Source organism: Seriola aureovittata, chromosome 2 (genome assembly GCF_021018895.1).
Source record: "Seriola aureovittata isolate HTS-2021-v1 ecotype China chromosome 2, ASM2101889v1, whole genome shotgun sequence".
Lineage (NCBI taxonomy): Eukaryota > Metazoa > Chordata > Actinopteri > Carangiformes > Carangidae > Seriola > Seriola aureovittata.
Window position 1 is genome coordinate 11284551 of NC_079365.1, and position 24992 is coordinate 11309542.

Sequence of the window (24992 nt, forward strand, 5' to 3'; positions counted from 1 at the left end):
TATCACAACAAAAAATGGCAAGTAGAGCCAATAGTAATGATCAAGACAAAGATGGCTCAGATCAAAGAAGCGTTTTATTGCCTCTCGACAGAAATCTGAAAATATTGTCTTGAGATCTTTTATACTCATTGCTCACATCTGTCATTTGTGCAGTAAAAAGCTGGTGTAATATGGTAAGTGCTCTAGTGCCAACTGGGCTTATTCCTCCCTTCACAACTTCTCAAATGCACTGACAAGTTGTCGGTGACTCAGCCGGACGAGAGTGAGCGAGGAAGGTTAGCATGAATTAGCTCTCCAGTGCTAAACTACTGTGAGGCTGCAAAAAAATGCATGATTTAATTAGCTGCTCTCTCCTCAGATAAGGCAAGGTCACTTCAGGCCATTTAATCAAGACCAGCTTCTAAGTCGACTTGTATAGATAACCTTGTTCATATATTATGACTGGATAAGCAGTCAGTGATGCAAAGCTAAGGTTACTAACTAAGAGTTGAGCTTTTAATGGATATTTGGATGGCTGTTAGGGTTATTAAGAAAGTACATTCATGATTTGAGCATTCATTAGATCACTAATAATATTTATTTATAAAGTAAGAACTTTATATATGAAGAGCATTTTAAGAACGCCACAACAGAAAGAATGATATTAAAAGTCCTATTCTATTTTTTAAAGGTGCTATTTGTAAATTTTCTCTATTGCTACATAGCCAGCGTTAGCAACAACATCTGTTTATTTACCAATCTTGCCAAGAGCTGCAGAAATCATTTTATTTACAAGACAACTCTGATCACTAATTCTTCAGGGCAGACTGGACGCTGCAGTGACGCTATCAGAAAGTGATGAGACAAATCCACCGGGCCAGGGCTAGCTGGTTAGCATGCTAACTTCAGAAGAAGAAAGGAGGTGATAGAAATAAAGGCAAAACAAGAAGGTTGGTTTCCAATGCTGGAGACAACAACTTAAAGGAGTGAAATTTGATGCTGAACTTGCAACGTTTCTTCTTATCTGGTAAGTAAACAGCTGTTTATGCTAACGTTGGCAATGTAGCAATAGCAAAACTTACAAACAGTTCCTTACAAATGGTAATGTATGCTACTTTGCAGGCTGGTTAGAGAGGGGCACGTGATTTTCTGTTGCGCAACAAGGCAATTAGGATTCATAATCTGGGCACCATGAATGTTTACGCAAAATCTAATGGCAATCCATCCAAATGTGGTGGAGATATTTCAGTCATTAATGATGTGTAATGTGGTAAATTAAATCCTGCTGTCTGGCAAGCTGACACACACAAACACACACAAAATGTATTCACGCCATGCAGTATACAGTAATATGTACACTGCTACACAGTTGAAGCTTATGATGAACCTTGTTTTACTGACTTTTGGGGATTTTGCAGATGAAACAAGTGAACACAAACTTAAAGGGGAATCAGCTTCTAATATCAAGGGAACAGCACTTTGATTGGCAGGCACAGAATGGTCACTATTTAAAGAAGAAAATCCAACAAAGCCTTGATTGACACTGACAGAGAACAATGCACGAGACGATGAGAGACCTGACATCAGTTGTACGGGGGAAACAAGCCATTTTTGTACTTACAGATTAAAGGCAATTCCCCAATATGTACATTTACAAATACACCACATTAAGTACATGTCTATGTCCACTGAGCTTTATCACTCATCATTGCTCATTGGTTTTTTTTCTGGAGCTGGCATCCGGCAGTTTCCCTGTCTATTTATCTCCACTATCCTCGCTTTCCCCCTCTCCTGCTTCCCTCTGTCTCATGTGATATCCTTTATGAGTCACCTGCAGGTCTGTGCTGCCGAGGACTCCAGTAATTACTCCGAAACAACTCATATCGAAAGGCATGGCAGGTTTATTTATATTTCAAACACAGGGCATATCAAAGTGCTTCACAAATGCAAAGAAGAATTCAAAAACCTAAACAGACTTGAAGAAGACAGAGAGATAAATTAGCATAAAAACAATAAATAAAGAAGAAAAGCATAAGGTAAACATTCTAAAAATAAAACAGCGGACATAAAAGCTGTAAGACCTAATTGAAAAGTATTTACAGGGAATGTCTCCCTTTTTGCTCAAACTAACTAAACTAACTTATCAAAACCCAAACAAAGATCCACGTCTGACGAAGCGCGTGCCATATTCATGTGGCATCTAGTACGTTATGTCTTGGTGCCAGCTCAATCAGCATCATTTCAGGCAATTAGTGAGGGAAACCAAACTCTCTCTGCATTCATTTTGCAGCCTGTTCAGTGCCATTAATTTATGCCACACTGTTATTTCTCCTGAGGTGAATTCTGAATTTGTTAATATACAATTGGTGTCAAAAATCTTCCCTCTGTAACAGCGGAATTATGCATCATGGCTTACGTGGACATTTCATATAAAACTACACTCCTGGTTTACCACTTGCTAATACTGAAGGTACACAATATGTCTTAGGTATTCTCAACACCAATCACCAGCTCTTAAACTGGAAGTCAGGAACTGATGAAATCACAATGGACAAGCAGAAACTGTCGCCTACAACTCAAACCTCAACGTAAAATGCAAGGAAAGAGAGACAAATGAAGTGTTCGGTAAACAGTAAAAAGAAAAGGAATCATCCATTGCCTTGGACAGATGAGAGCACTCAGACATGATAAAGTAGTTGAGGCATGATACATGCAGCTCGTGGAATCTGCTTAAGAGCCACAGTGTACTTATTATATTGGATCAGTGCCTTTATTTAACTGCAGATTCATAGATCGTCAGTGAATGTTAACACATGATCTTGTTCTTAGTTATTCAATCTTTTGTCTATACCAAATTCATTTTGGCTGAGTACGGCTTGTGGCTTCCAGCTGTAACAGATACGCAGTAACACTGTAACTAAATAGTTATTGCATCATATTTGTTTTAATATAGTGTAGACACTGTATCACTATTTCTGGTGACATGGCAAGACACACACACACACAGACACACACAAACACACATGCACAATGTGAAAGAGAGCGATGGAGAGGGCAAGTTGTTATTTCCGTGGGAACTGTGGGAGCAATAGGAGAACCATAAAAATCTTTTAAAGCATTTAACCAATCACTGGGGAGTGTTGAAGTCAAGCCGCGATTAATCTTAGCAAAGACCAGAATTTTCTTACTAGTGTTTGTGTAGGCCAGGGGCTGTGTATGTGTATGTTTGTGTGTTGAAAAGTTAAATATCGGATTTAATGTTTTCAGCTTGATTTTGCTAATTGCAAATTACAGATCAAAGTTATGCTATACTTAAATCTTACTGAAATGAAAACATAACATCCTTTCTTAGCTCATGTAGATCCTTCAGCTACACTTTAACTTCCTGAGAAATCTACATTTTTATTGGGGTACTATGAGGAGATTATAAACATACAACTGGTTCATTCTCTCAATATGCAGGTGTACATATTGAACTTGACAACACAATACCTTCCACAATACTCTTATACTCTAAAAACAGCAGGCCACTGATGGAATACCGTGAGTGAGCGCAACGAGAGAGGAAACATGAACTCAACTCAAAAGGCTTGCACCTTTCAACCAAACATGCAGTCCAAAGAGCTTCACAGAGCAAAATGGAACAGCACAGACAAGGGCGGCAAAATAAAAACAACAAAATTGCAACGATAAAACAATACGATGTTAAAAATAAATAAAAGTCAGTGAAATAATACAAGGTATGAAAACCAGGCGCCTTAGATAAAAGCCAGGCTAAAGAGAGAAGTCTTGAGGTTTCTTTTAAAAATGTCGACAGAGGTGGACAACACACTCATGGTGAATTGGAAGCCTTTTTCCACCCACCTTTTGCAATTTTCGAGAAAAGATTTTGTTCATTTCGACTAAGATCTATCTGAGAGTGTGTGAAACTGTTCTTACACTTTGATTCTTTGGCTAGCTGCTGTAATAAACTGTGAAAATTCAAAACTAAATGTTAGAAGCTGACTGACAATGTGCAATTTATCAGTCAGACAAGTTCTCCACTTGCACTGTACAGGCAACGCAGATGACATTATTATGCAGTGTTCACAGACAGTATCTAAGTGAGTCCATTCATCTCAACACAATGTGTGTAGGTGTGTGTGTGTGTGTGTGTGTGTGTGTGTGTGTGTGAAAGAGAAAGAGAGAGGGAGAGATGTTTACCGGGGCATTGTGAATACATTTAACGAGTAAATTGAACACAGAGGTGGGCCTCCTCTCAGCTTGTTCCTATGTCCTCTAATTTCATTTTTCCACCTGGCTCTCCGGTGGGGGCCTTGCATCTCAATGAGGCTCCGTCCGGCTGGGAAGTGGCCTCGCTTCCAATAAAGAACAATTCTCTCATGCTACTTCGAGAGGGGAAGGGGGGGCAAACATTATCAGGGAGGTGTGTGTGAGATGATATTTTTTTAAGAATGATGGAGAGATGTTGGTGTTCCTAAGCTAACTGTCTCCTGGCTGAAGACATGAGCGTGGTACTGATCTTTTTACCTCACTCTCGGCAAGAACAACAAATAAGCTTATTTCCCAGAATGTAAAAATATTGTTTTAATAAACTTCACTTTCGTGCAGTTAATTACTTTGTATGACTTTCAAATAATTTAATTATTTATCTCAAAAATATAAAATGTATCTTGACGCATGCAAAGCATCTGCATATATAGTATGTCGACATGAATTAGGTTAATTTCCACATTAAGGCAGATCATCTTATCTTTATTAATTGGCACAACTAAAATCCTAGTCCTAAAGTGAACTGAGTTTCTTTTAACATTTCTAAATACATTGGTAGGTGATCTGGAAGATGAACATCAGGCTATGTCAGAATTACTGGAGGTAAAAACTACAAGAGAGCCACCACCCACTCCTCCACAGTCTCTGCTGTGGTCCTGAAAGGGACCTTTTCACTCTGCTGGGTTTCCAGTTCTCTGCTCACACTGTTATCATTGAGCAGCTGATAGCTTGACCTCTCCTCACCGAGACACATCTTTTGACTGCGGCCATTTTCTCACCATTATGTTTAGCAATGGGCCTGTGCCTGCCAGAGACAGGGGGCTAGTTGCTGAGGCTATCATTCATACCAGAGAGGAGGAAAGGATTAAGGCCGCTGAGAAAGAGCAGGAGAGAAGGGGGTCTGCATCTTAATGCAGGCCTGAGTGTGGAACAGCCTTGTTAATAGGTGGCTCGGTGGAAAGGCCGGGTGGGTTGGTGGTGGGAGGCAGGATTGGGGTGGGGGGGGTGAGTAAGACAGAAGAGATAAACGAATGTATGCACAGTACAAAAAAGAATATCATATACAGTGCAAAGGAGACCAGCTCTTTTAAATACTGTGTAAACATTAGATGATGTTATTTAATTCATAACACTGATGTATTGTTCCATTTAATTTCACTGTCCCAGTTTCTATTTCCAAATGATGTTTAAAAGCCTTTAATATGAAAGTTGGAGCAAAAATGATCACATGGTTTGCAGAAATAAATCTGCATAACCATTTATTTGTCTTCCATTTCGTCTACTTTGGAAAACTATCTGTCTAAAAGTCATTAGTCTGCAAAACACTAATGATTCAGACAATTCTGTCTTTGAAAATATTTTTTTTGTGTAGTATAGAGGCAGACAAAATGAGGAGCGAGAGGTGGGGTACACCATGCATCAAATGTGCACAGTCAGACTTGAACCAAGGATGTTGTGGTTCTTTTGTGGTGTGTGCTGTAATATTTTGGTTATCGGGGTGCCCAAGGAATGAGTTGGTTTTTTTTGTTGTTGTTGTTTATTCATGTCTGCTAAACCATATATAGCCAAGCTCAGTAGTTTAAGCAAATGCGTCACACTAAAGGTAAAAGGTAAAAACATAAAGTTGCAAAAGTAGCAGAGTTGCTCCAATCTTCCAGCCAAGGAAAGCTGAGACAGTACAAGTCTTGCGTGGCCAAACCTATCGCCACATAGCTTTGTCAGCAATGCAGCTATCATCATTCTGCTATTGCTTTGGCTTGGTTGCATTTCTTTAAACCAATCACAATCGCCTTGGTCGGTGCTGAGCCTATAGGATGCAACAAAGAAGGGGAGGGAGTTTTTTCCGTTTTTTTAGTCATTAAAATGGCTAATCCCCCGCAAAGACAACACCACAAGAAACAGCAAAGATGTGTGTCACCTGTGTGATTATGAAATCCAAATCTCCATCAAAACTTATCATCTTCAGCATGTAGGTTGCTAGCTCGAATGTTGTTGTTGTTTCCAGTAGCGAAGGGGATTTTGGAAATGGTAACAGGCAGGCGAAGCAGAAAGGGAGGAGAATGCCGCCTGAAATAGGCACCCAATGTCAGGCTTATATCCACAGCCTACATCTGGTGAGTCAGACTCAGGCAGTACAAACTACAATGTTTCACCAGTGACAGAGATGTGCCTGGATAGATGAGTTGGGTTTTTAATAAAGTCTTTCTTCAACATTTAGCTGAGGGGACTGAAGGGAAATCATTTCACTCAGAGAAAAACAATTCTTACGACACTTGAAAGGACCTCTGCACTACAGTCAGTCATTATTCACAGCTTAATCAGACACACACAAAGCAGCACTTGCTCTCTCACACACAAATATACAATATATACACGAAGACACCGTCGTCACAGCATTTCACACTCCATTGGCGTACCTCTGACATTTTGCTAGGTTACAGCCAGGTAATCACCGCAAAGAAGATCCCAGATCCTGTCTCAGCCAAAACAGCTGAAAAGGAAAAGGTCTCCTGACTATCACTGAAAACGGCAAAATCCCTGCTGCAGCACACAGGAAGTGAAACTTGTTACATTGTTCTGGGTATTTGGTCTGTTGATCGCTTTAAGCGCCGTCAGATGGATGGCACTTGTTTCCACAAATAGTGTAAGCACCTGACACACACAGCATAATCACTTTTCCATTCGTTGAGTCTGGATGTATGCTTCCATACAGTTACAGTGCCAAGAAGAGCATCAACTGAGATGTAGCAAGCAGATGTCTCCTGGTGCAGTGACTGACTGAACACCAGACATTCCTCTAAGCCGCTAAGGTAGGCTATCAAATACAAAAATCAAGACACGCACATGCACGCACATGCACACGCACACACACACACACAAAAATATGCTTTTGTGCTGTAGCTGGCATTGAAAATGAAATGAAAACCTGAGAATTATTAATTTCTCTCAGGCGTACCCTTGTTGATCTTAGGTGGGTGTTTTTGCACAACTTTATGTGATCATTAGCAAAGCTTTGAAAGTGCATAATTATCCTTGGGGTTCCACAGAGTTTAAGCTTTGCAGAACAGAAAATATGCAGGCTCACTGTGTGAAGAATTTTCTGTGGATGCTTATTTGGATGCATGATGTGCATTTTAAATAGGCAGGAGATAAACATTTGGCAAATCAGTATGCAAACTTTGCACATTGTGCCTCTTGACATGTCTGACCAGTACTCTCTCACATGGTGCCGATTAACATTAGTGCACTGTGCTATTCAAACTAAATATCATCATGTTGACAATTCAGACTAGAGTTCACTGCAAATGCTTATGCCAAGTGGCCATAAAGGGCACAGTCTTGCTGTAAGTAAGAGTGGGTAAGGATGTGTTTAGCTTTGACACCAGAGGCTCAGGTTATCTTGCAGTCTCATACCAGCAGTTAAATGTCAGTACTGTGATTATCAGTACCTAACTTAAAGTGTTTTGGATGCCTAAACCTAACGATTCTAATGAATGGGAAAACAGTGACAGTGAACCATTCATAAATATCACTAGTAATCCAGACGTTTGCAGAATCCTTCATTTTGACAAGATGGTTGTGATAATTCCCTACGTTCTTGACTTGTAGGTGCAAACACACATTCTTTTTGCGCTGTTAATGAGTGCTTCCCAGTGTCACACCAACCATAGTAGCACGTCATGTTGTGTGCAGAATTACAACAGCCTCGGTGGTAAAGCTCCCCCTTGCCAGCCTGAACCTCTGCCAACCCTAGTATCCCAGCACAGACCAGCTAGCATGGCTATTAGCTGCAGGGCAGGTGAAAAGACGGTTTGGCACCCATTCCTCAGCCTGCAGCCTCTGGGGAAGTGAGACGTAAGGTTTAATTAGAGTGGATATTCTCAGGTTTTGGACAAGTCTAGGAGGCTTTAACTGATGTCAAAAGTGTCTTATGTCATGTCAGCGATACGCACACTACACTGCTTTGATTTCAGGAGGAAAAGTGGGAGGTAGAGAGAGAGAGAGAGAGAGAGAGAGAGAGAGGGGTGCATGACCTCTTTCCAAGTGTTTGGTTTTAAGCAAAGACAGAAGACAGAATCAGCAAGTTTCATGACAAGTGAAATGTGAATGACGTAAAAGCGAGTGGGGAAAAAGTGAGCAAAACAAAGAGGAAGGAGTGCGGCACTGACACTAACATTTTCTATAGTCACACATCGTTTTGTGACTGTTGGTGTCATATTCAGTAATCAGCAGATGGGTGAGAATTGTGCCAAGACAATAATTTGAATGACATACATTGCTTTCATTCCGTTCAATTATCTTTCATGGCAATCACTGCAGTTTCCTAAACAAATTACTGCTGGTGATTTTGAGCCTTTGCTTAGCATAATCCAGTTTACTGACAGTATTCTTGTTGATTTCCTTGCATCTCAATTATCTTATGATAAGAAATGTTTACTTATTGTCTAACATCCCACAGGCATTTCTATAACTGAAAATCACTCCTTGGCAAACAGGTGATTGTTTGAAATTCTCACAGTGTCAATTATTCAGTTTTGATAAAGCTGATTATACCTGCCAACTGCTAGGGAAGGTAAATAAACAAATGTGATGTCTTTTTTTTGTGCTCTCACATCAAAACAGATGCACACCCTTCTTCCATAACAACACGTAACAATATTGTAAATAGATCTGACGCTGTGATCAATTTCTAAAACGCTTTACTGAGAACAAGTACGAAAGGACACAGTAATATGAAAGATTTGGTTCCTTCTGCAGGCACAATTTCCTACTGGGGGGGAATAACGGCATCTTATCTCTCTAGTGAGGCCATTTAAATATAGACTTCTGCTACTTTATCTGTTTCTGCAGCTTCACAGTCTGTTGATACATGATCATAGACTTCCTTTTATGTTTTCATCCTTGAACTTAAAGCGACAGTGACATCAAAATTCTTGTCTTTAACCTTTCGTATAAGACATCAACATTGTAACTCATGCTTACTGCAGTAACATTAAAGCATCCAGTTAAATATTAATTATTACTGTTACCCACACACTCCAAGTAGTTACAACACCCCGGCGAACTTTTCTGCAGAAACACAACCAGGAAAGGATTTTTCCCATTTCCCCATATTGCCTTCATCTCTCCATTGATGCAATATGGTGTAATCTAGCCCCCCCTGACTGAGCAGTGGAATACACACCTCCGACTCTGCAGATATTTAATACAGGACTGCGCTATACATTATAAATGGCCCTTTGGAATATACGTAGCCACTGCGCAAACAGAGAAAATAGAAATGACCTGCCCTTGAAATTCCGCTGGGGTTTGGAAGTTCTATTTCTTTCTGTCCATACAATATGAGAAACAAAATACAGGCATTCATTACACACTGAAATAAACAGATAACCTTCTTCTAAGTTTAGAGAGGTTGTAACGTACAGGAAGCAACAACAACTCAAGAAGTGCAGAGTGTTGACAAACGAACCAAAGCAAATAGACACAAAAAAATCTAATTGCGACACAAGAGGATGCAAATGAGAGTTAAGTACAAAGATCACAGGTTTTTATCAAATAATACCCAACATGGCTGTAGGCTGGTATGCTGCTTTGAGTGTGTGCGTGTGCGTGTGCGTGCATGTGTGACAAGCAGAGAGGGCAGAGTGCTGCTGAGAGTGATGAGATGCGATGAGACACAGTTTGAGTGAGTGCATACTAGCAGGAGGGAGAGAGAGGTAGAGTGTGTGACAGTGCATAAGAGAGCTTTTTTTTGCAGTTGAAGCAAATTGAGGCCACTAACGCAGCAGTTAGGCTGCTTTTCAGGTCACTCAAAAAGCTGTGCTAAAAGGGTAGCTAGACCTAAATCCATTGTTAATTTGATGGAATGAAAGACACTGCAACCTACTAAAGGATCCAAGCATGTTGTAGTACATCAAGTGACTACAACTTGCTTCATGTCATCCATACAGTGGGGCAGCACTCGAGTTAATTTGATTAAACGGTTGGGAAAAATACTATTGATTTATCTTGACTGTTAGCCCTGGCAGAGCACCGCAGGATTTGGAAATACAGCTTCCTGTAAAGTGCCAAACAGAGAGAGCCAAATCCTTCTGATTATTCATGACATTCAGTTTACAGTTTGCCATCGTGTTTGGTCAACATTTTTGCAGACAACATCTCCTCATATACTCAGTATTGTAAGCTGGCCCCGCTCAACCATGCTGTGGGAAAGTGACTGCTGAGTGGACAGAGCTGGATGGGTGATTCATTTGAGTTTGTGGAGTAATTGACCTTGTAAATACAGGACTGGGAGTCTGAGCTAAATCATCATCTCTGGAAGCAGGCTAAATGTTAGGATGCTCCAGTGAGCACTTGACAGCCATTTCCCTTTTTTTTTATCACTCGAAAGACCCCCATATTTATCATTGTTTATAGAAAACTAACTTTCCATTTCGTCATAAAACAGATGCCAGTTTTGCTTGTCTCAATTCTCTGTGTAACAAACAGTGAAAATAACAAACCCTACTTCATTCATGATTGTGAAGAGTGTCTGGTCTGGAGTGTTTTTACCCAATGAAATGATGCCTCTTCATGTTTAACAGTGAACAGAGACATAACAAGTCTTTCTCAGGGCCACCTGACATTGTGGTGGAGCGCAAGCTCCTATTTCTCAAATCTGCAGACATTACTTTGATAGGCAATGTTTAGCATACTGCATAGCTGTAAAATACAATAAACTATAAGGACAGCTTCTTATCATTAAACAAATTACAGCCTCCACTGTGTCGGTGACAATGTGACAGCAAATAGGGAACCCCCGGACACCATATCATCATTGAAAATGCCAATAGGAAAAGTGCTTTTTAAAGATTTTTCATTATGGTACAGTAGCTTTCAAACTCATATTAACTCCTACTTCCTCCTCCTGTCTTTAATTTACCTTTACATGCAGGAAACTAATCCTGTAGTCTGTGATTAGCATGTCATTAACCAAATCTGACAAGCCTCAAATGTCAGCCGGCCAGTAGCCTACCACCCAAGACTCCAAACCTCCATTACGCATTTCTTTACCTGTCAAAATGATACTGCTGAGAAAACCGCGGAGGAGGAGCTGCATCATTTCAGACACACACCACAACATCACACAGACAGATCGCCCACTGTTGTTTTGTTCATCCACATAGACACCGGCAGACCCACGTCCTACGAGTGCCTGAGAAATGTTCAAGACATAGCCTATAGCTTGTATTATATTTAAAACCTGCAAAGGCGCAGCGTAAACACTGAGTCCAAAACAGCGTTTGAATCAGCATGAGTCACCTCCCCACCCACTTTGGACGAAATGTTCACTCCTGTCTGACAGATTTTTAGTTAATATGTAAAACAGACATAGCTGCATACAGTGGGCGATGTGTAGGCTGCGAGACACAAACGTCAACCAGCAATTCAACAGTTTTGGTCTCTGTAGAGCCTCTGTGTGTGTGTGTGTGTGTGTGTGTGTGTGTGTGTGTGTGGTGTGTGTGTGTGTGTGTGTGTGTGTGTGTGTGTGTGTGTGTGTGTGTGTGTGTTCTTACCTTGGGGTGAGCACGCCTCCTGAAAATTGGAGAGGACGACTTGGAGAATTTATCCCTGTTTTGTCCGTAACTTCCCGAGCAGGGCATCTGTTTTTGAAGACGTGTTGATAGAGAAGAAGAAGAAGAAGAAGAAGATCAAGAAGGCGAAGTAGAAGAAGACACTAGCAAGCGTCGCTGTGATGAGCAGCAGCGGCGGCGTTTCCCGGTATTTGTCCTTTGACGCCTTATTCGTCCGGTGAGTTTGTGTGTCTCCGGCGGAGGGGGAAGAAGCAAAAGCCCCGGTCCACGCTGGTCTCCATTACCGAGCTCTGTGTTCACCTCTTCGTTTAGAGACGACAGACAGATACATGAGCAGGCAGACGGACGGAGAGGCAGACGGGTAGGTAGGTAGATAAAGAGGAGCACTGCCTCTGTCCGTCAGACTGCCAGGCGAGCCGGGATAGATACTGAGACACTGCTGCAGCCCACCGACAAACTCCACAGAGAGAGAGAGAGAGAGAGAGAGAGAGAGAGAGAGAGAGAGAGAGAGAGAGAGAGAGAGAGAGAGAGAGAGAGAGAGAGAGAGAGAGAGAGAGAGAGAGAGAGAGAGAGAGAGAGATATGGCAAATCACAAGTGAAAGGCTTCAGTGTATTTAGGCAACCAGTCATTCACGTTCAGATATTTGTGTTCACTATTACTGAGATCCGTTCATTCCCACTGAGCTTGCAAATTGCACAGCTAACCATCTTGTAAACTGTGTTGCTGCGTTTTAAAAATTTGGATGTATTTTGTACCTGGCATCCAATGGCTTCCATTCCCCTCTATCTGACTTGACAATAAATTAGCTAATGCTTGAAATTTGCTTGAGTTGTGTAATCCATCACAGTAAATATCAAGTCTGTATTAAAGGGTTAATTAGGCAGTTTACTTCCATTAAGATTGGGGACTTTTTAAAATAAGGATAAAAAATGAAGCAACAGAGGCTAAGTTACTCTATGGGTCAATAAAAGAAAGACTGTATCCCACAATTACCATAATGAAACCAAAAGCCTAACATAATCTCATTGTAGCCTTCTTGCCTGGTAAATGACCATGGCTGTGTCCGAGATAAGTCCCTCATTGACTACTTCACCCGCACTACTACTTATATAATAGACGCTCAGTAGTTTACTCTATAGTGAGCAGTAAATTGAGATTTTGGATGATTACACTCAGCATTTGGACACACACTACGGCAGACAGTAAATATATGTATATGTGCACTATATAGTAAATAAGGAATGCTTTCGGACATAGTCCGTGTTCTGTTATAAATTTCTCGTCTCCAGGCTCAAACTGAAATAACCCTGACAACATCATCAGGGTTATTTCGCTCAGACTTTTAAGCTCAGAGCCACAGAGCACATTATACATCTGTTTTCACAGACTGAACAGTGTAAGATATTACCATATGCTTTAATGAGAATATGACCTGTGACAAAATGACATAAATTCAAATGAATGCACATTTGATCTTCACTGTGATGAATTACACAACATAAGCTTGTTTCAAGATACTGAACAGAAATCAATGGAAACCAATGGCTGCCTGGAAATGTAGGAAAAAATGCATGAAATGATGTAAAGATGAACATGCATTAAAAATGTTAAGCAAAAATGCAACACGATTTATTGTTAAAGAAACAAAATGATGAAATGCCACTGAGATGAGTTTATCCCTGAAAAAGAGAAGAGTATCTATAAATGTTTTTATAATTTACCTCACTTTCAACATCATGGGTATTGCTTTGGCAACCTTAAGATCATTTCCAGCAAAGCCAATACAGCATATATGGAATGAATTCAACTGAGAAAGAGAGAGAGAAAAAATATGTATTGAGTCCAGTTTTTTTCTGCAAGATGTGTTGATTGTTGTCTCACATTAAGGGAGACGGGCAACCATAATGAACACAAAATAACACTGCAGATCTGCCCATCTGTTCTTATCAGACTGCTCTTTCTGTGCAGGTAATTCATTTTGTCACCCTCTGCTTAAGCACTATATGGAGTCTGCATGTCCTGTCAATAAAGCTCAAACTTAGGGAAAGTGAAACTTGGGCTGAGATATGAAATGGATTCAGGACCATGGATAGCTCACTGTGTTTCCAAACTAGGCCAAACACTTTGCGCTTGTTCCTGCTGTCACCTCTTTTATCATGTCAGTCAATCTAAATTCAGCTTGAAATGGACTAAAGATATGATGAGATTAGTGTAATTGCACTATAACAAAATTAATGCATCCACAAACTACTAAGACAGAACACACAGGAAGCATACATCTGAAAAAGACAGGAAGGCATATGAAGTGTGGTGAGACATCAAACAAGATTTGGTCCAGCTAATGCAGCAGGAGGACCACAGGGTTATTGTTTTATTATAGGCCTGCTTCCACCTGTCACATTTGATCGCTCTCATAGCCGGGAGTTGAAGGCCAGCTAGAAAATACAAGTATTCCTGAAAATGTCAACATTTACCTTGATGTACTATAAAGCTGTGTCATACACAAGAGCTCTTTCTCTCTCACACACACACTGGAAGTGAGACTAACCCCATTCATAATTCTCCTTAGCACTGCAACTGCACAATACTTTCTGTGACCAATTTCACAGTTTGCTTGAAGTTGAAGTACAAAAGTCAATGCTTTGAAATTTTATTTGTTGGGAACACATTTAAACAGACCTCAGATTAAATAAACCTAACTATGCTCTGCTCTTGTCAGTATTGGGTTAGAAGGCAGTAGTGCAGACGTACACTGTGGATCTATTCGAAAACATTGTCTCTCTCTCTGTCTCAGTCAATTTCTGCAGACTACAGTTACCACTTTTCTCCAAAGCGAGGCAGAGCTGTTGCTCATTGATCAGTCTTCCATAAGACCTCCTTTCAAATACTTTGAGGCAAAATTTTGCAACTGAACTGGTAATGAAGTGAGCCCTTTGCTACTGTTCACATAACACTTTCTCCAGGAGAGAGGTACAGAGGGTCAGGTGTAAGAAATAACCAGCTCTGTGACTCAGCATTTCATATTAATTTTTCTGGCATCTTTGTTGTCTTCAACATTGCAGAACAGAGGCACTAAAGGAGACAGTCTGATGGTAAAAGCCCTCAAGATCCACACTTGAACCCACAATGCATGACAGGCGCCTCAGCATGTATTCTGATCATGTCTGCTGCAACATGAACCCTGCAGATAAGCCCAACTCGTGCATTTGAATCAAAGCGGCTCTCTCCTGCTCTCTCTAAGCATGTCTTTCAGCAGCATCTGTGCTATGTGAGAAGGGAATATGAGAGAGGATTACCTGCTTAATCAGAACGGGAGGTGAATTTTGTGTGTGTGTGTGTGTGTGTGTGTGTGTGTGTGTGTGTGTGTGTGTGAGCGAGCATTATGTGCACAACACACATGAGAGAGTGCAATCACAAGTAATCAAACACCTTAATAGGCATCTATTTGAGCTTTCCCACAGCATTTGCTTTACAAGATAGTGAATAATTGTGGCATCTATTACACCTTATAACCACATATATTAAAAAACATTAATTTACATCTTAACTAATTTATCTTAATGGCCACAGCAGCCTTGAATTCATTCATATTCCAAATCAGTACCAGAGGTAAATATGCATTTATTTGAAATTCATATATTGATTGAAATGAAGGACAGAGAATGACTGTGGCAGAGCAGTAAGACATGTGATGGTCCAGCTGATAAACAGATGGTCTCTCTCTCTCTTTGACACACACACACACGCACGCACGCACACATACACACACACACACACACACACACACACACACACACACATATACAGTCAAAGCCGTTTAGCCAACTGCTTCCTCTTAGGAGAAAAACATAAAGTTTCACACAATCAGGAGCTTGTCAGTGAAAGCTGCATGTCAGAAAGAAGAAGGAGGAAGGGACCTTTCACTCTGTTCCATGATCACTGGTATGACTGTGGCCTGGACTAATTAAGGAAATAGTACTGTTTATGCATTACGTTCGCACCTGCTCATCAACGTCCCTGACAACATTGATTAACTGCGTGTGGTGTAAGAACAGGCTTGGCAGCTCATTAACCAGAGAAACAGAAGTTGAGAGGCAATTGTTATTTTATGCTACACATCAGAGCTTTGTGTCACTGTGTGCTGAGCAGAAAGGGCTCAATAATTTACACCTGGCTTTTTCTTAACAAGTTTACAGTCCATTCACTCGTTGGTTCATTTGTTGGACACTGGGTGACAAAGAAGAAGAGGTAGAAGAGAGAACAAGAATAAGTGAAGAGTGAACAAACATGTTATTATAACTGCAAAGTTAGTTGTTTAGACTATAAAATGTCAGCACATTGCAGAAAAATGTTCACCCCAGTTTCCCAGACCCCAAAGTGATGTCTTGAAATGTTTTACTTTGTCCAACCGACAAAAATAACAAAAACAAAAACAAAAAATTCAGTTTAGAATTAAAGGAGAGTATGAAAAACAGAAAATATTCATATTTGAGAGGCTGGAACTGAGGAATTTCTTGCCATGTTTGCTGGAGATATAATTGATTAAGTGGTTGTCAAAATTGCTGCAGATTCGTTCAACTAATTTAATGGAGTTTTAGACAGAGAACTTTATTTGTCTATTCTGTGGTTAATCACCAGAATATATAGTATCAAATCAATGTCTCTATTCTTCATATAAATGGACAAAAACATGATTAGTAGCTGTCATACATTATTGAAAGCAGCTCTTAAAAGTCATTAACTAATTCAGAACATGTGTTGTGTAAATTTATCAGGTTGTCTTTTTGTTGGCTGTAGACAAACATGGCAAATTGCACAAGACATTTAGCTTACACCTGATTTAAATTCAGCACTGCTGCCATTCAGTATCAGCTTGTCAGATTGTTTTCCCCCAGAACACAATCACTTAGATTAGACAAACACATTTACAAAGGCACTATGCTAAAATGTTACCCTTAGTCTTCAGCTAAAACTATATGTTTAGTCTTAATTAAATGAGGACACAGACACACACACACACACAAACACACACACACACACACACACACACAGGAGTGCATATGCAATCCTGGGTATTTTCTGCTTCCCACTATATTATATTTGCTTTTGTTATGGGCGACCACACACCGAGAATAGACTTATTTGCCATCTTTTAAAAATGCAGCACTCAAGGTGATGATAAATCAAATGAGCGGAGAGAAATTTATAGAACTCCATTTGTAAATTTGCCCTGCCCACCTGCGCACTGATAATGTTATGACCATCCACATTCGAGCATCTATCCCGGCCAAACACCTGTCCTCCTGTCAGATCACTCATTTCAACGCTGACACGGCTCAATGCTTCATAAAAGTCAACAGAAAGAGAGTGCAGCCAATTTACAAGTCAAACCCACCCATGTGCAGACAAAAGTGTAAACACACATACACGCGCACGCGCGCGCACACACACGCACCTGTCTGCTTCTGCTAAATGTTACCATCTGAGTAGGCTGTCAGTTGGTGTGTTTTGCTTGGTGGGTAATTGGATTTCAAAATTAGAGCTTCCTGCACAGTGGAGAGGATGTGGTCAATGTAATCAACACTCAGGCCAATTTAGCAGGTGGGAATGAAACCACCTTTGATTTGTTTTTGTTACGAGGGGGAGGACATCAGTGCTAATTCTATAAAAGTTATGGAATGTGTCCGTTCATTAAAGGGTGTATGTTTTTATTGACTGTGTGATCTACTGTAAAACAATCAGTTCAATCGCACCATCTTTATTCTATCATCACTCCGCATGGGACCCAGTTGACAATATAAAGCACACAAGAGACATGCATAGTGCTCTCCTGCTGCACGCCCACAAAATAGTCTTCAAGAAAACCGATCACGTTACAGTATTTCTCAGTGCATATAATAAGCAGGCTGCCGGTAATAGCGCATAATACATTTTCACAACGTATGTAAGGTACAAATCACACTGTATAGTGTATGTGGTATTTCAGTGCTATGTATTGCCCTGTCAACACCTCTGAAATGTGATACAAACGAGGTCTAGAAATTTCTCTCTCCTTATTTGATTTATTATCGCCTCGAGTGCTGTACTTTTAAAAGATGGCAAATAAGTCTATTCTGGGTGAATGGTCCATAGTGGGAGGCAGAAAATACCCAGTTGCATATGTTCTCCTTCTCCTCTCCTTTTGTGTGTGTAGTCCTCACTTAATTAAGACTAAACATCGTTTTAGCTGAAGACTAAGGTTAATATTTTAGAGCAGAGCTTTTGTAAATGTTTTCAGAATCAGAAAGGCTATGTTCATATAACCAATATAACCTCAACTATTCTAAAATATCTTTATTTTATCCTCTAGGACTAACTGCCTCATACAGCAGCTGCTGACTCCCACACAAAGGAGCTGTAGAACATCTTCAGATTTGGGGCTTATGAAAAATAAAATAAAAATAGCTGTAACCACAACAGTCTGTTTTTTTCACACTTGTAAATCCTGCTGTAACGCGTTCTGCGCCATGACACAAAATAAAAGGCTATAATCATAAGTGTGAACAGGTGTTATCTGCAGCTTATTGCAAATAAATTACCAATTAACATTTGACTTATTCTTTTGTTTTTTTCCCAAGTTGTATCAAATGTATCCATGAAATTTATAACAAAACTAAGAATCTATAGCAATGCTAGTGGCTCTGTGAGGCTGTACTTAGGCACAGTGGTGCTAAATAGCATCAGCATGCTAAACTGTTTACTGTACAGTGACAATGATGTTGATGTTCAGCAGGTAATGTTCACCTGTTAAGTGCAGCTGAGACTGATGAGAATTTTTGATTGTGAACCAAATTATTAGACAAATTAAAATTCATCCTGTGAAGGACATGAATGTCTGCATAAGATTCAATGGAACTTCATCTGATAGTCGAGATATTTCAGCGGTGGACTGACCGACCCACTGACTGACAGACCAGCATTGTGTCGGTCCACAGAGCCATGCTGTGGCTGAAAACATCCTCCTGAAGAACACAAGTCTGTTCTTGGCAGATTGCTGCATCCTTGCTGAATGCATTTTTCTGCACACAAAGAAACAAATAGTGCGATTAATGACTGAACAAGGACAAGTGAAACCAGCAAGGAGAGCGTTCAGAAGACCTCTCTTTGTGGTCATTCAGCTGATGAGTGCTGTGCCTATAGCTATTTAACCTCCTATGCCAACAATCAGGGCTGCTCACACTGCACTGTTCAAATCTACCCACATGTGTAGTTGGGAAATTTTGACACAAACACATGAAAAACAATAGAGCAGATACGTTCAGTCTTAATTATACAGATAATTGTAGATTTAGTTTTTCCATAGAGCTCAGCTGATACAGTGGCTGAGCTTTTCAGAGCTCGGGATTTGACAGGAGGTCACAGCAGGACTGTGCAGACACTGGTTTTAGCCAGGCTTCTCTCCATGACTCTGGTCCCTGGACTGAATCCCGACAAATGAAGCTTGAAGCCAGTGACAGGAACACAGGGGAGTTTATGGGCCACTGGGAGAAGCCATTGGCTGATGATGTCAGGTGGCGGTTGCAGCCTCGTACAGAAACCAGGCCTCGGCTTTTAGCAATCACAACTGCATTGTAGTGCAGGAATTTTGTATGTCAGTGAAAGAAGAACTTTGTGCAATCAGATGAAAGTGCTCTGGGAATTATCATATTACATTGCCTGCTTATAAATAACCTGCAGGATTTACTCTAAATATAATTGTAATGATACAGTATATTATAATGAATTGTGATTTGTATTCTTTATCCCATACAGATTAAGAATTAAATGAATTAAATCTCCCAGCCTGTATAGAGCAGTCTCCGTAAGCCATTTCCTTTTTGAATCAGGGCAAATGGAAACAAACAGCAGATCAGTTGATAAATATTTTTCTTTTTTATTACACCATGCTCTAAACCATTTGTATTCCAGCCAACATATAAATGAAAATTCCCCCACCATCTTTAATGTTTGCTGATTTCTGCTTGTGTTGCGATGTCACTTCTAACTCCCTGTACTATTTCTTACAGCAACATATTGCGCAATTCATCTTCCAGCTGTATCTGTGCATCAGTAAATTACTTTCCATGCAACCACAATCAGCACATTTCCTATTCTTTTCAAAATGAAAACCCTTTTTACTTTCACCTGCTGCTCAGACATACCCTCTATAGCCTATGCAGCACCACTGAATGGCTTCCACCTGCACAATCAGCTGCCTCTCTGACCTTTGCCTCAGTCAGGCAGCGACAAGACAGCTCTGACACAAAAACAAAGTTAATTGATCTGTGTTAGACTCCCAGAGGTCACACCAATTATTTCCTGTGGAAGCCGAGCAGTGGAAGAGCAACTACCAAAGTCCATCATGAGACGTGGAGCTGCAATGCTGCATTCTTTTGTTTCTACATTTCTCTCTCTCCCTCTCTCTGTATTCGCTTTTCTCTCAGTTGGAGTGGAAATGTCATCCGAAGAAATGTCAGAAAAATGTCCTGCCTCTCACTCAACCCAAAGCAAACTGCTTTCCTTCTCCACGGTTCTAAGGCTTAGTGTCTCTCTTTCTATTGTCATCGTCAGACTAAAGACGTCAACATCTGCCCAGTCACATGATCTATGACTCAGAGCCCAGACAGATGCTTACACACACATGCACTGCACTATCTATAGTCCACACACAAGAATAATTACTGTACATATACAGTAGAGGCAAACAAAGGTTCTGAAACACGTGCACAAACTCACAAACATATACAAGGATTTAAATGTGTGAGAGAGAAAGAGGTTGTTACAGTTATCCATCACCTGTAAGGTACGTGTTTAAATGGAAAAAGGCAGACAAATTGTGTCAGGGCATGTTTTGTTATTTTATGTTGAGTTTTGACCTTGATCTCTTTTCTCTCTCCTCTGTCCTTGAGTTCTTCCTCCCACACATCATCCTCATACTGTACATCCTCAGCTCTTTCTCACACTCGCATGTACGCACACACACACACACACACACACACACACACATACACCAGTCAATTCATTATATCCACTGTTGTAGACATCAGGGAGGATAACTCTCTACACGTCGGGGCTATGGCAGCGTGTGCTGCTTGTGTTTTCTCCTGTAAGTTCCTGATGGCGGTGAAGACTGTTGATGAGAATATTCAGGAGGATGAAGAAAGGCTCAGTTATCTTCTGCTTTTCAGTAACACACATCCAAGAAGGTAAACATAGCAATGCCTCTGCTCGCCACAGTCACCACTTGATATGTAAATATGGCAACTGCAGTGGTCTCCTATTCAGTAATCAGACAAGGTGAAATGGCAGTTATCTGAATGCAACTCCAGTTATCTAAGTATGTGCGTAGCCCACCTTCCCATAATATCACAAGGTTACAAAAATAATGTAAATACTGTTACTGTGCTGTGAGTTATGCAGTTAAAGCTTGATGTGGTTTGGGCAGTTTGTTTTTCTGACATTTTGCAGTAGGAGAAATGTGTGTTGACTTACGCACTGAAAGGTTGTGGCGGTAATAGAGCTGTAGCTGGTCACAGTGTGAGACCAGAGTGAAGCTCTCTTATTTTCTATCAATTTTTGGAGGACTAGTTACAACACTCTTTCCTGTTTTTTTTTGTGTATATCTACACAAACATTCTCAAAGCCTGACCATGCTCCTTTTGGGGCTAATGCTTCCATTGCTTCTATTTAAAAACCAAAGCCTTGAGCCAGTGGCCAATGAAACACAGCCACAGATGGTTCCTTAATGCTAGCATGGACATTAAGAGTTGGGGGGCGGGGGGGATGAAATCAGCCAAATGGGAACAGAAGCAGCTTTGTGACAAACGCTGAGACTGATGGATTAGCATGGCTGCTAAAGTGCAACACTAACTGAATGTTTTTTTGAATGCCCCTGTCCAGAAAGCTACAAGTTCTCTTCTTTGACACTGTTGTCATCCCTGTTTGTAGATGGTGGCCAGACAAGTGCAGCTGATTAGAACATTACTAACAGGATTTTAGACCAGAAGAGGACAATTCTCTCCAGCATGGTGGTCATATCTCTAAATCATACGTAAAAGACCATATCCAGTGTCAAAGTGGAGCCTTTGTAGTCATGTGTTTGTGTTCTGTGATAAAAATTCTGGTCAAAACAGTGACTGACCTTTTCCCCAGGATCTGACAAAAACACCGGAAATACTCTCCAGCTGGAGATGGCAACTAGATTTGGAAAACTATCTACTGCACACAAACTCAAACCACTAAGGACGCCTTATGCAATATTGAAATACGCAAGATAACTGACCGTCTTTGGGTAAAAATTGGAGAAAATCCACATGAATGTGCAATTGCCAAACATGATTCTGCTGGGAAAACTAGCACCAGCTGCCAGTTCATTTTCTGAACGGTCGGTTATGTATTATAAATACATAGGCTACAATGCATCTGTTCTGCACTAGTGCATTAATACATTATTCAGGCCTACAAGGCATTGGAAACAGTTGGCACATTCATGCAGTGTTTCTATGCCTTTGTGGAAATACTACAGAATGTGTAGATGAAGATGTGAGATTGCAGTTATTTTCATTCAAGTGATTCTCAGTATGGTATTGCTAATGATTTATTAAAAGTCTAATAATAACAACTTGAAGGCAAATTGCTGCTAGAATATCTAATGAATGTGAAACAACAGCAACAACATGTCATGTCATACCTTAACACAGTGTTAAGGTATGACATGACATGTCTGTTATCATGTCACTGACATCACACATGACCTTGTATGTGTTAATAGGCTTGGACATATGCCATGTTCAGTGATGCTTAATCACCCACACACACAATCTTGTACTGCTGTACTTCCGAAGACATTGTGTTGACTTACAGACAGTCCCTGCAGGCTGTAGCTGAGGTGGTCGTTGTGTGTAGGATTCATCTCCTCCTGTCCACATGTCTGAGTGGTCTTAAGCAAGACGCTGAAATGCAAGAACAGCGCAAAAAAATACAAATTTAAGTTGCTTTGGACAACAGCATCTGCCAAATGTAATGCAATCAGTATCTTAACCCTAAGTGCTACAGTCCTCACTTGTAAACTACTGTAAGCGTATCTCTATGCTTAATGGAAAGGAACTGATTGCCTACTTTAACAGAGAGTCATTTGGGACTTACTATGAAACATTAGTGCTGGTTGCAGTTGGAGTTGCCACTTTTATTCTTACTCTTATATAGACTAGTCATGAACTAGTATAATGTAATTCTATGATTTACATGCGACTCAAGAGGAAAAAAAGAAAATGACACAATAACTTTTGCTTTACTGACTAAATAGTCATCAGAATTGTTTAACAGTAATGTAGTTGTAGATGAATATGGTCCATGCAATGGCATAATATTAGTGATATTAAGCTCAGTGGGACTGTTTCTTTGAGCTTGTGTGGTATCCTAACAGAAGTTTTAAACATACTCATTACATAACATGTCTGTACTGGATCAGCTTCAGAGGTTTGTGCTTTTCATGTTTGTGCCAATTTGGTATCCTTTAATGTTGGTGCACAGCAGAGTCTGTGTTTGTGCTGATATGTGTGTGTGCATGCGTGTATATACTGTAAGCTTGCGTAGCTCCCTGTGTCTTTATCTTCCCATCTTTCCTCAGGCATCCCTTCCTCTGTTTTTACAAAATGTTGAAAGCTGCTGTATCCCTAAGGGTTTCCCAACTGTGCGGCTAATGCAAATGAGCCAAATCCAGTTAAAGTGAAATAACCACATTAACAGAAAGAATCAAAACTCTAAAGAGACAATTATACTTTTTTTTGCTTTATGTTCTAGCAGCTCCAACATTTAAAATTCTAAAACTTCTTTAATACTTAAATCTCCATCCTGCTTTGCAGTGTTGTGTATTTTTCAGTTTTGGAGGAGCACTATTTGATTGTTACATATGTAGGAAAAGTAACACCGAAAGGACTGTGATTATCACTAAGGAGTGAACCCGGGCACTCTGTCTCACACATGCATACACACAAACTATAGTGTTTCCCTTCTTTCTCTGTCTCCCTTAAGGTAACAGAATGAAACAAAACAAACCAATCTTGACTAGAAACCAGCACTTTCTTTTCTCAAACACATATCTGGAAAAAAAAAAGTTAAATTAACTATCCAACTATTCTGTAGGCCATGTTTTGTCTATCCTCTAGAATGGCCGAAATGGAAAATATACAGTTTAGGACAATATCCTCCATGCAACCATACTGCCAGCATCCTATACACACAAGGTAATTGAAATTGATTACATTGTGTGGTGCTGGGAATATTTTTTTTATTCAAGAAAAGTTGTTGAGGAATGTGGAAATATCAACACAGTACGTTTTCTTGTGTTGTTTATAAACCTAATTGAGTGCCACAGGAATGACTCCTAAAACCTAGAAATAGCTTCGCCTTTTTGCTCCTCCAGTTCCCCCGTCATGAAGTCAATGGGTTTTTGGTTAGAAATAAGACCTGTGGTTAACACAAGCTCAAAACATTATTCCGCATTTTAGTCTACGACATAAATTATGTTAGAAAATACTCCAGTCATGATTTTCTTTAAGCTTTTATGTGTCTCAAAAACTTGGTTGCTAACAAGTAGCAAAATGAGACTACAGAGGTTGTCAGGGACATTAAACATCATCACGCCGAACACAAAAACCTTAAGAAGCATATTATTGTCACACGAAATCCCTGGTACTGGTTTTGTTAAAAGGTGTTAACTCATTATCATATGAAGAACATTTTGGAAATTAAAATGTCTGACAGTCCTTGTCTATGTTGTGAGTGTTAAATAAGCCTATGTGTGTTGGAATGTTATTTCAACTTGTAAATGAAAAGACTTTGTAGATTTCAAAAGACTTCATTAATAGTTCTCTTAACCGAAATATTGTTGTAGGTTATTAATGAACATGTGCCTCTTTCTGTTTTTACCTGACCACTAATGAAACCACACACACTTAACAACTAAGATATGTTAACCACAACATATCCTCTGTCCACTCTGTGTTCTTCACCGTCATGTTGACCCAAGTGAAACTCATGGACAACGTTCTCAGTAGAAAGTGACTCTCCCTCACCACGATGTGCATAATGAGGGTTTTACCCTGTCTCCTAGCATCAGCAAGAGGACAGGAAATTTACAAGCATCT

General features: G+C 40.1%; 1 protein-coding gene across 8 annotated transcripts in view; it reads right to left on the reverse strand.

The window, feature by feature from the left end:
• The window catches only part of dlgap4b (discs, large (Drosophila) homolog-associated protein 4b), a 152715-nt gene that overhangs the window by 97199 nt on the left and 30524 nt on the right, over positions 1–24992 (reverse strand). For 7 of the 8 annotated variants that reach the window (XM_056398499.1, XM_056398491.1, XM_056398530.1 and 4 more), the window contains exon 1: positions 11808–12273. The gene's annotated coding sequence lies outside the window, so the exon portion shown is untranslated. Of the gene's footprint in view, positions 1–11807; positions 12274–22705; positions 22797–24992 lie in introns of those variants that run through there. The other variant, XM_056398483.1, reaches the window with a different exon arrangement.